Source organism: Microcebus murinus, chromosome 11 (assembly GCF_040939455.1).
Source record: "Microcebus murinus isolate Inina chromosome 11, M.murinus_Inina_mat1.0, whole genome shotgun sequence".
Taxonomy (NCBI): domain Eukaryota; kingdom Metazoa; phylum Chordata; class Mammalia; order Primates; family Cheirogaleidae; genus Microcebus; species Microcebus murinus.
In genome coordinates this window covers 89751010-89763025 of record NC_134114.1, presented here as the reverse complement: position 1 = coordinate 89763025, position 12016 = coordinate 89751010, and positions in this window count along the sequence as shown.

The following is a 12016-nucleotide window of genomic DNA, read 5'->3' as shown; positions in this document are numbered from 1 at the left end:
ATTACTGATCATTCTGTTGGGTTGGATGTTGTTGCTATGATTTCTGTCTTGAGCCATTGTAATATCTGGCCTTTAATATCTTTGGGTTTTGGTTGTTTTTATATCCGTGGATTATTATTATGATGTTCCGTGCATAACGCTGTTTTAAGTACTTCTTGTAGGGCTGGTCTTGTCTTGGTGAATTCTCTGAGCCTTTGCTTGTCTGAGAATGTTTTTATTTCTCCTTCATATATGAAGCTTAGTTTTGCAGGGAATAATATTCTAGGCTGGGCATTGTTTTGTTTCAAAAGAGTGAGAATGGGGCCCCAGTCTCTCCTTGCTTGTAAAGTCTCATTAGAGAAGTCTGATGTTATTCGAATTGGCTTTCCCTTGTATGTCACTTGCTTCTTTTGTCTTACAGCTCTTAGAAGGGCCTCTTTAGTTGATACTTTGGTCAGTCTGATGACTGCATGATGTGACGTCTTCCTGTTTGCATTGAATCTCCCAGGGGTCCTCTGGGCTTCTTGAACTTGTATATCGAGATTTTGAGCAAGGCCTGGGAAATTTTCCTCTATTATATCTTCAAAAAGCTTGTCCAGCCCTTGAGTGTTGTCTTCCTCCCCTTCGGCTAAACCTATGACCCTCACGTTAGGTTTTTTCACATAATCCCACAGCTCTTGTAGACTTTGCTCTTTTCTCTTGTTTCTCTGCTCTATTTCTGTGACTGATTTATTTAATTGGAAGGTGTTATCTTCAAGCTCTGAGATTCTTTCTTTCGCGTGATCTACCCTGTTCTTGAGACTTTCCACAGTATTTTGTAGTTCTCTGAGTTGATTCTTCATCTCCAGGACTTCGGTTAAAGTTTTCTTCACTGTGTCAATCTCTTTGTTGAAACTTTGTTCCATTTCTTGGAGGTTTTTTGTGTTTTCTTGGTGTTGGTTATTGAGTTGTTGTTGCAGCTGGGTGAGTGTTCTTATGATCCACATACGAAATTCCTTTTCTGTCATATTGGTTGCCTGATTTTGGTCGGTGTCCGTTTCTAGGGGGCTGGTGCTCCTCCTTGGGGGTGTGTTTTCCGTTTGGTTCTTCATATTTCCTGAGTTCTTTCGCTGATTTCTTCCCATGTCGATCAGTTGTTGTTTCTTTCCTTAGGTTATTGTTTGGGTATTCACACACCTTGTTTAGTTTCTGAGGCGTTAGGTGGTGCCTGTGGGTGAAATTGGACCACTCCCTGTATATTGAGTCAGTGGGTGCCGTGGAAAGGCTGTGCAAGATGCCGTCCCTGTCAGTAGGTGGCGTTTGCTTGGAGGAACAGGCTATGGTGTTGATTTTGAGTCCTGTTATCAGCTCTCGTTCTGGGCGGAGCTGGGTTGGGTAAGCCTGCCCTCAGGCCCTTAGCAGGGGTCAAAGTTCTGTTCTCTGCTGTCAGGGCGGGGTGGAATGGTCCCGCTCAGCCAGAAAGTCTGGGTGTGGGGGTGGGGCTGTCTGAGACCCACAGTCTGCAGCAGGCCTCGCTTCTTTCCACCCTCCCCAACTCTGCAGCTACTCCTGGGCCTCTGCCAGCAGGCCAGACCACAAGCCACCAGGCCTCCCCGGACTGTGATGCCGGCGGGGAGGTTCCCTGCACAGGAACGCCACCTGGGTTGGGCGCACGGCCTCCTCCTGGGAGGAGGGTTGCCCTCTAGGACGCCGATCCGCCCCTGGAGGCACACAGACCTCAGTAGGCTGTTCACGTATAATCCTTCTGTGCCCCGGGCAATGCTAGCCCTCGGTGCAGGGGATCTGGTCTGCAGGTCCGACCTCTGGGTCCCAGAGTTCAAACTGTATTCCCACCAGGGAGAGGGTTTCCGGTCCTAATTCACCCACAGGGAGCCCAAGCTGGGTCTATGTCTCTCAGCCTCTGAGTCGGCACCGTTTTCCTGGGAACACGGTGCCAGCAGCACCTGGGAGGGCGGGCGGGGTCCCAAACGGGAAGGTCCCGTTCCCTGGAGGTGCCTCTGGCTGGTGGCTGTATTGTCTCTCTGGGCAGCCGCGGGTAGGGTCGGCGGAGGGGAGGAGGAGGCAATATGGCGCCTGCCGCGCGGCTCTCCGTGCACACAGAGGTGCCCGGAGGAAGTTGGGAACCTGGTGCCACGTCTGCTACAGGCTCACCGTTGGCAGGCGGCAGCAGTATCTGGGCTGATGTCCGCAGGTCTCTCCACCCGCTGGGGAGCCCACCAGCAGTCCCGAATGCAGGGGAGGGGAAACAGCAGATCCACCTACCCTTGCCGGTCGTCTCCGGGCTGCTCCGGTGGTCTCAGCCTCCAGTTCTCCTCCGCAGCCTCCTCCCGTGGAGTCTCCCGGGGTCTCAGGTACCCCTCCTTCCGGCCCTTGTCCGCTGTATGCTCGTCTTCTTGCTTCTTTCCTCTAGTTTCTGCTAGAATCGGTCTTTTCTGCAGAGACCCTCTGTCTGGCCGTGTTATTCGTCCGCCATCTTGCTCCGCCCTCTCTATGCTCGTCTTCTTGCTTCTTTCCTCTAATTTCTGCTAGAATCTGTCTTTTCTGCAGAGACACTCTGTCTGGCAGTGTTATTTGTCCGCCATCTTGCTCCACCCCCTGATTTCTGGTTGTTTTATATTCTTCTCTTCTTTCCTTCTTCTCTTCCATTGTTAAAAGAGATTTTTTCTGGTAGTATATTTTAATATCTTTTTATTTTTTTTGTATCTATTGTAGCTTTTTTGATTTGAGCTTTGAAAAACACATAACCAATTATTTTATATATATGACAACTCTGCTAAAATAAACAAGCAAATAGAAATCTAACAGAAATTCTACCTTTTAACTCTATTGCCCCTGCTTTTTAAATTTTTGTTGTTTTCATCTATATTTTTTATACTATCTGTCTTTCAAAAGTTGTTGTAGTTATTTTTAATAGGCTTGCCTTTTAAGCTTCCTACTCAAAATATAAGTGGTTTATGCACCACAATTACAGCAATAGAATATTTGTGTTATCAGTAAGCTGTACGCCTTCAGATGATTTCTTATTGTTCATTAATGTTCTTTTCTTTCAGATTGAAGGACTCCTTTTAGCATTTCTTGTAGAACAGGTCTGGTGTTGATAAAATCTCTCAGCTTTTGTTGGTCTTGGAAAGTCTATTTCACCTTCATATTTGAATGATATTTTTGCACGATATAATATTCTAGGGTTAATATTCTTCAGCACTTTGAATATACCATACTACTCTCTCCTGGCTTGTAAGCTTTCCACTGAGGAGTCTGCTGCCAGACGTATCAGAGCTCCTTTATATATTATTATTTTTTCTCTTTTCTTGCTTCCTTTAGGACCTTTTCTTTATCAGTGACTTTTATTTAAGAAGCCTGATTATTAAATGCCTTAAGGTATTCATGTTTAGGTTAAATCTGTTTGGTGTTCTGTGACCTTCTTGTACCTGAATCGATATCTTTATCTAGGTTTAGAAAATTCTCTTCATTATTTCTTTGAATAAACTTTATACCTCAATCCCATTCTCTACCTCCTCCTTAAAGCTAACAACTCTTACATTTGCCCTTTCAAAGCTATTTTCTAAATCTTGTGTGTTTCATTCTTTTTATTCTTTTTTCTCTTCTGCCTGTGTATTTTCTAATAGCCTGTCTTCAAACTTGCTAATTCTTTCTTCTGCTTGATCAGTTAAGAGACTCTGATGCATTTCTCAGTTTGTCAGTTGAATTCTTCAGCTCTAGATTTTCTGTTTCATTTTTTTTAAATTTTAATTTCTTTATAAAAATTCTCTGATAGGCTTCTGAATTCCTTCCCTGTGTTGTCTTGAAGTTCACTGAGCTTCTTCAGGACAGCTATTTGAACTCCTTGTCTGAGAGGTCACATTATCTCCATCACTCCAGGATTGGTCATTGGTACTTTATTTAGTTCATTGGTGAGGTCATGTTTTCCCAGATATTCTTGATTCTTGTGGAGGTTCATTGATGTCTGAGCACTGAAGAATTAGGTATGTATTTTATTCTTCATAGTCTGGTTTTATTTGAATCCATACTTCTTAAGAAAGCTTTCAAGATACTCAAAGGGAATCGTGAGTCTTTGGGTAAAATACAAAAGAATTCCCTGGATTACCAGGCAAAGTCTCTAACTCTCTTCCCTCACTCTCTTTGCTGAGCTTCTCAGAGTGTCAATACCAGGTCACCCCTGAAGGCAGCCCAGTTTCATCCAAAGCCCATGGTGACTGTTGCCTGGCTACCTTTGATGTTTATACAAAGCCCAAGGGCTCCTTAGTCAGCAAGTGCTAATTCCTACCAGGACTGTGTCCTTCCCTTCAGGGCAGCATGTTTCCTTCTGGCCCAGGGTGGGTCCAGAGATGCTGTCCAGAAACTAAGGCCTGCACTCAGGAGCTTTAAGAGTCTGCTTGGTACTGTATTTTACTATGGCTGAACTGGTACCAAGTTGTAAAACAAAGTCCTCTGAACTTTTCCTTTTCCTTTGCCCAAGTGGAAGAAGACTCTCTGAGCTGTGCTGCCTGTAGTTGGGAGAGGGTGACTCAGGCACTGGCTTAGCTACCACTGGTGTCTCACTGGTTCAGGTGTACCTCAAGTCCACTGGCTCTGAGACAGCACAGCCACAGGAATTTGCAAAGGACTGCAGCCTTTGTGGCCCAACTGCCTTATGAATTTAGTTCAGGTCCTAAGCTGCTTTTTCTCAGCTGGTGATGGGGTTAGCCAGAACTCCGGTTTTTAAGTGGAGGATTTCTCTCTGGCCAGGCTGGTCTGAATGCTCCCTCTGTTGCCACTGGCAGAATTTTGCCCTATGCTGTGTTCTCTTGTGCCAGGGCAGCCCTGGGTTTTAAGGCAAAATTTCACAACAGTTTATCCTCTCTGCCCTAGGCACATAGATTCTCTCTCCATTAATCTGCTGATGCGGCACTGCTAGGGGATGGGGTGGGGTGGTATAGGCAATGCAAGACTATCTTTTCTGCCCTTTTTAGTACCTCTTTCCTTGACATAATGTTAAAACCAGATAGTATAATTGCTCACTTCATTTTTCTTTTTTCTGAAGGTGTTTGCTTGCATGGATAGTTATTGAATTTGGTGTTCATGCAGAGGGTTGAATGCTGCAGGTTTCTATTTGGCCATCTTGCTCTACCCCTTCCTATGCTAAGGTTTAATCATTTCCTATAAAGAAGTTATTCACAAATACTTAATTTTGAGTAAGACCTCTCTTCCTGGTGACAGGTTATCCACTCTCTCTACTTTCTTGACTATTTTCTTAGATGACTTTAAAGACATTTCAAGATTAATAAGATTAAATTTAAACTTATGAACTTTTCCCCAATCCTGGCCTCCTCCTTGGGTGTTCTGTTTCTGCATGGCATCACCATTCATCTAAGTTATGCCATCTAGAATCTCAGCAATCATTCTTGACACCTCATTTCCCTCGTTCTTGTATTTACTCATTCAACATTTATTCCACAAATATTTATTAAGTGCTATTATGTACCAGACACTGTTCTTACTGCCAGAAATGCATCATGAAATAAGTCCATATTCAATTCATCACCTACTCCTGACAATTTTACAACCAACTCCCTTCATTTCATCCATTCTACTCCAAGCTATCATCATTTCTCACTTACTCTGCTGCAATAGCCTTCTATCTAGTCAATCCACAGAGTTGCTGGAACAAACTTTCCAAAGGCTGATAATGCCACCTCAGCCCACCTCTTCTCCATGCTCTTGCTTAAAACCCTTCAGTACTCTTAGAATAAAAAAAAGTCATTAGTGTGACTTAATGGGCCATGACCATTCTTCTCCCTGCTATGTCTCCAGCCTCATGAGTCATGCTTCCACATGCTCCTTCTACGCTAGCTACTTTCCATCCCTTTTGCCAGAAGTTCTTTGAATATGGTTCCTTCCATTTTTTCATAGTTAGTATCACTTAATAGCTCAGCACAACTCTCACTTGTACAGAGACACTCTCTCTGCTTCTCCAGACTAGCTCTAATTCTATTACTATTATTCCATGAAGCCAGGCCAGGTCTTTTTTTGTCCCCACAGAATCTAATCTGCACTGCTTAGTGGACTGCCTGGCACATATTAGGGGCTAATTCATATTTATAAATGAGCAAATAATAGTATTTTCACTTATTTTTTATGAAAATGAATTGCCCCGGCCTTTTGCTCATTTGCTCATCATACTGGAGTCCTTTGATTTGCATGGGCCTTTGCTGACACTATTCTTAAGCTTTATCAAGGATATTTGTCTCTGTCCTGATATGACCTTTTAACCAGGTTCGTGTAGTCACTGTCATCTCTGATTATTTAAGATGCAGCAGAGAACCTCAGACTATTTACCTTAAACCAATGACAATCATTGGGGAATATGTAAATTAACATCAATTACTTGCATTTATCAAAATTTTCATTTAAACTCATACTTGAGCTGTACACAGTTGCATAAATGATTTTAAAAACTGAGATTCATAGGCAAAAACCTTGTAATTATGCGGGGGTGAAAAGATGACTGACAGGAGGATGGAACTATTTTTATTGCTCAAAGTAATTTAGAAAAGTGCCCGAACAGTTCAGTTATGGTCTTGTGACTCTGCCAAAGTCAGATGCTAAAACTTGGCATGCTTAAATTCACATTTTGTCTTTTCCCTTATCCTGCCTGTTTCTTGCGGTGCCAGTGAGGAATAAAGAGGAGAAAAAAGTGGGTCAAGCAAGAATGGAATCTAGATAACCCACAAATTAAAAGGGCATCCAAAGATTAAGAAAAGTTAAAAAACAAAACAAAACACCCAATTATTGCTGACTGTTATTCACAGTGACACACCTTGGGTATAGGATCTTGGGAAGACTTCTTGACTTCTTGACAACTTGGGATCAATAATGTGTGTCCACAGGGAGGTCGGAAGGATCAAACGAGGTCATTCATGTGGATACTTTATGAAGTGCTCTACCATACACTTAGCTTACGTGATGATTATTTACTTTTATTGCTAATAACTGGGTCCTGCAGACTTTGTGGGATTCCTTATGTTAAGAATTCTTGAAATAGCCAACTCCTTTTAGTGTGTTCTATGTGCTGGATACTACTCTAATCACCTTAAAAATATTAATTCGGTTAATCTGTATAAATACTTTATTATAAAATGAAAACTATGGCCGGGTGCAGTGGCTCACGCCTGTAATCCTAGCACTCTGGGAAGCTGAGGCGGGTGGATCACTCAAGGTCAGGAGTTGGAAACCAGCCTGAGCAAGAGTGAGACCCCATCTCTACTAAAAAATAGAAAGAAATTAATTGGCCAATTAAAAATACATAGAAAAATTAGTAGGGCATGGTGACACATGCCTGTAGTCCCAGCTACTTGGGAGGCTGAGGCAGGAGGATTGCTTGAACCTAGGAGTTTGAGGTTACTGTGAGCTAGGCTGATGCCACAACACTCTAGCCAGGGCAACAGAGTGACACTCTGACTTAAAATAAAATAAAATAAAATAAAATAAAATGAAAACTACTATATCCTCACTTACAGATTAAGAAACTGAGGCAAAGAAAGGTTAAATATCTTGCCAGAGTTTAAAGTCACATGACTAGGAAGTCATGTTTATATTTGGAAAATAATGGCCTCATTCTATTAATAGAAAAGTTCCACCTCTTGGTGTAAACTCCACCTCTTTAACTTCCCTGTCACCCATAGGTGGTTGCTCCATGTCTGGGACTTGGCTGCTTTGAGGGAAAATTCTTTTCTCCATTTCTGTTTGGGCATCTCACTGGCTCTGCTGAGTATCTCACGTCAGTGTTGTGATACAGGCTCTTACTTCGAGACAGGATTTACTGTTTTACTTTAATTTCCTTTCAGGATACCATGCCAGAGTGCTTTTGAAATTTTGTTATTCTCTGCATCGATGATTTGTCCTTTGAAATAGAGAAATAACATTTGTCATCCTGACATTTGTAGAGCTAGACTGTGCCATTTGTACCTTCTTAGCCTTGTTTTAGGTAGTAAATCAGGCAAGGTGTTGGGGGTGTCTTGCTTGGAGAAGAGATGGTATCCATGGTAAGAGTTTCTCAATGTCTGCGTGTTGTCAATACAAGATTTGGGATCTTTTGTTTCAGAACCTTTTTAACTCATGCAGAAATATTGTTCTTTTTATAGTTTTTTTTTTTTAAACCTCCTTCCTACTTATAAATAGCAAAGAGTCTAGGTTGGCATTTTTCTTTTTTTTGGTATTAGAGGTGTATGTTGGAGCCTTAGCTCTTCTGACATAATGTTAAGAGTATCTACATTTATCAATCTCCATTATTTCCCCAAGGTGACTGTGGGAGTACAAGTCTTAGAACTGATGATTTGATCTGACTTTGGGGATGATGAGATTGAGTTACCTTCTGATTAATCTTTGCTGTGTAGACCATAGAGTTATTTGTTTTATATACATGTGTGACTCTGTCCATTTCAAATTCAGTAAACCATTTAAAAAATATCACCACTTAAATTTGAGAAAATTTTGAATCTCAAAGTAAAATTCTACAGGTGTGAATAAGAATAGTAAGCTATTATCTTGGAAAGTTGTTTTGGGTGTTGTAAGAGGTGCTTTTTTAGTTATATAAGAAAAAATTGTTTAGAAATGAAAAGTGTTTAACTTTGTCTAATTTTGTTCTCTTATGTGCTTTGAATATTCTTGGATTATGCTATTTTGACATAATTGGTAAATATAATGGAAGACAATTCTTTCTTTTTTTATCTATCAAATCAGTGGCAAACAATGAGAGGTAAACAATGTGTTGCTGTTTTAGACTTTCTGAAACCCTAAAGTAGAGTTGCCAGATAAGTAGAGGACACCCAGTTACATTTGAATTTCAGATGAACAGTGACTAATTTTTAAATATAAGTATGTACCAAATATTAAGTGGGAAATATTTATGCTAAAAAATTGTTTACCATGTAGCAGGGCACCCTGTATTTTCATTTGTTAAATTTGGCATCCCTCTCCTAGGGTCTGGTTGGTACCCACTCACCCGCATTGGACACTGATTTTCCTCTCAGGCCTTGTAATCATAGCTAAGAAGTTTATCATTTCTCAAAGGCAAATCAGCCCAGAAATGGAATTCAAAGCCATTATGAAAGTAATCAGATAGATAGATAAATACATAAAAGAGGGCCATTTTCTGTTCACTTATGGCTCATAAGGGAAAACAATAAAATCACCCCCCATGCCAGTCTGTACTGGAGACAGGTTAGCAGGCCGGTAGGAAGCCTGTTAAATTTTATCACAGCAGCCTGGCCACCCCTCATCCAGTCTCTCCTGCAGCTCTCAGGCTGGGTAAGTCTTTAAGTTTCACAGAAATACTGCGTGGGATGCAAAGGCAGCATAGAAGCACTGTATTGCTACTGGCAAATTCTACATTCGGCTCATGTTCTGCGCTTCCCTTGCCTTGTTCCCCTGCTTGCTTCCTATCCTGCTTTTGTCCCTCCTTGTTCTATAAAAGGACATTCTGCCTCAGCCACCAGATCCTGTTGAGGGGCCCCCACTTATTTGTAATCCATTTCCCAAACTCCCCTCTAATACTGCACACAGTATTTTGGACCCTGTAGATATTAAAAACTTATTACACAGACCAAAATATAATCCAGTCACAGTGATGGCAACAAACAAACAAAAAAATCCCCAATCTCCCAACTGCTAAGATTTCATTCTGCAGGTTAGATTAAAAAATTATTTGAGAAAATCCTATTTGATGAATGTTGTTGACTGGGCTTATAATGGTATTTGCTCTGATGGGATTGACCTCTATCATGGGAATGGGTCTTTTCTGTGAGACTTAAATTACCAAGCCAACTCCATGCTAATTTGTGTGAACAATGGTACTATTAAAATGGTACTATTAAACTTCCCCTCTTAATCACAAATTACATGTTATGAGGGTAAAAGTGTCTTCATCTGGAAAAATAAATAGGGTGAGGCCTGTTTAATTTGATTTACTCTCGCTATTTCTTTTTGTGTTTGTAGCATACTTTTCTTACAAGTTTTCCAGGCTTTGTCTTTCAATTGTGCTGGTTGTTGACATAACACTTCCTTGTTGAAAAAGTAAGCTGAAATTAGTCTTCATATAAAAAATGTAATTTTATTGGGTAGTTCCCATTTCCCTCACATCTTTTTGTATTTCATAAAGTACCCATCTTTCTGTGGCTAAAACAACAGGGTGTATATTGGAGTTTGATTCAGAGATGCGCTCATTCAAACACCAGTATTCTTAATGACATCTGGAGAGATGGTTACCAGGCCGATTTTTGTCTCCTGCTATATACACTTATCATCTTCAGGAATATCATTGCTCTAAGAGATCAGGGGTCCTCAAACTTTTTAAACAGAGGGTCAGTTCACTGTCCCGTTGGAGAGTGTGGCGCACATTCCACACATGTGCACTGTGGCAGTGGTGGTGGCAAAAACACCCGGCAGGCCAGAAAACTGTCCTCAGCGGGTTGCATGTGGCCTGAGGGCCATAGTTGAGGACGCCTGCTCTAGATATTCAAATCACCTATAACTCTTTGCTGAAAATGTTGAAAGGGAAAAAGGTTAGTGATGGAAGAAGAAACTTCTTAGAAAACTAGGTCTCTTTTTTAGCCCCAGAAAAGACTAACCACCTATTGAAAAAACTTGAACTAAGGAAAACATATTCAGAACACTGACAGTTCAGTCAGGATTGTTATTCTAACAGAAAAATATTTGAACTCTAGGCAAGGGTTTTGACCTCTTTGCTCTTTCCCCCAAACAGGCTGTCTGGCTGTCAGGCACTCAGATAACTTTTTCCATCCTATGACAGCTTATACAGTGAAAGTGACAGTCTGTCTACAGTGGAACAACATGTGGCTGCTTGATGTCATGTAACAGAGGTGGACACCCCTGTTTTCCTAAGGCTTTCATATGTGACTGGTTAAGTTAATAGTGAGAGTAAAGCACACCCACCCTGTTACTACCAAGGGAATAGACAGTTCAAGACAGAACACTTTTTTTCAAAATCAGCTGAGGTAATGACAAGCAGAGCATTGTTTGATTTTAGTTACTCTCAGATTTCTCCTCTCAAGGTTACCCTGTGCTGGACACCTGAGTGAGTGGCATTTCTGTGTCACTTCCTCATATATCAAAGTTCTAGGATGTCTGCCTTAGTCAAAGAAGGGCAGCTGATAGAAAGATCAGTTATCATGGCCAGTATTCTACTGATTTCACTTTTGGATGGAAGTCCACCACTGTTCCAATGGTTTTAGATCTTTTTCTTCCTAAACATAATATATGAACTTCATTGCCTGGAATTATCATCCTTATCAACATATTTGAGAGATTATTTTGTGCAAATCAGAGTGTTGGCTCTATAGCGAATTTCACCGTTTCCACTTGCATTGTCCTCAGCAGGCCCAGATGAAAGACAGCCGGGGGCCTTGACCTTGGATTCCGGGCAGAGACAGTGGAGTAAAGGGCAGAGCATTCGAAACTGGACACTGGGCTCTGGTTCTGTCACACATCTCATATTTAGAGCTTGAGAAATTACTTAATTGTGGCTCTATATGTCCTCGTCATTAACAAACAAGAGGGGTCAACTGAATGCTCCTTGAAGGCTAATTCAACTCTCTAGTGATGTTAGGTGACCTTTTAGTCAAAGTGCATCTCATGATCATGAGAGTTAGCTGAGCTGCACTTCAGGCCCTTGTGTTGTGTTATTCTTTATATTTGATTTTTTTTTTTTTTCTGCCTTGTTCTTTAGGCAATGTGCTATGTCGGTGCTACATTCTCTTTCAAAAGACATGCTTATAGAGGCTATTTATCAGTTTCAGTCTGGAGACACTATCTTCCAAGCATGATATTTGTTGCTCTCTCAATCTCCAAAGTATAACATTTCTTAGAATGGTTCACTCATAAATAGGCAGGGTTCAAAATATATCAATTTTTTTTTTTTTTACTGGACTTCTATGTGGTTTCAGGCTGCTCTCAAATGTTTGCACATTGAATTTCTTTTTGTTTCCCCAAAATGGCCTTACTCATCTTGGTGCTATTTTGA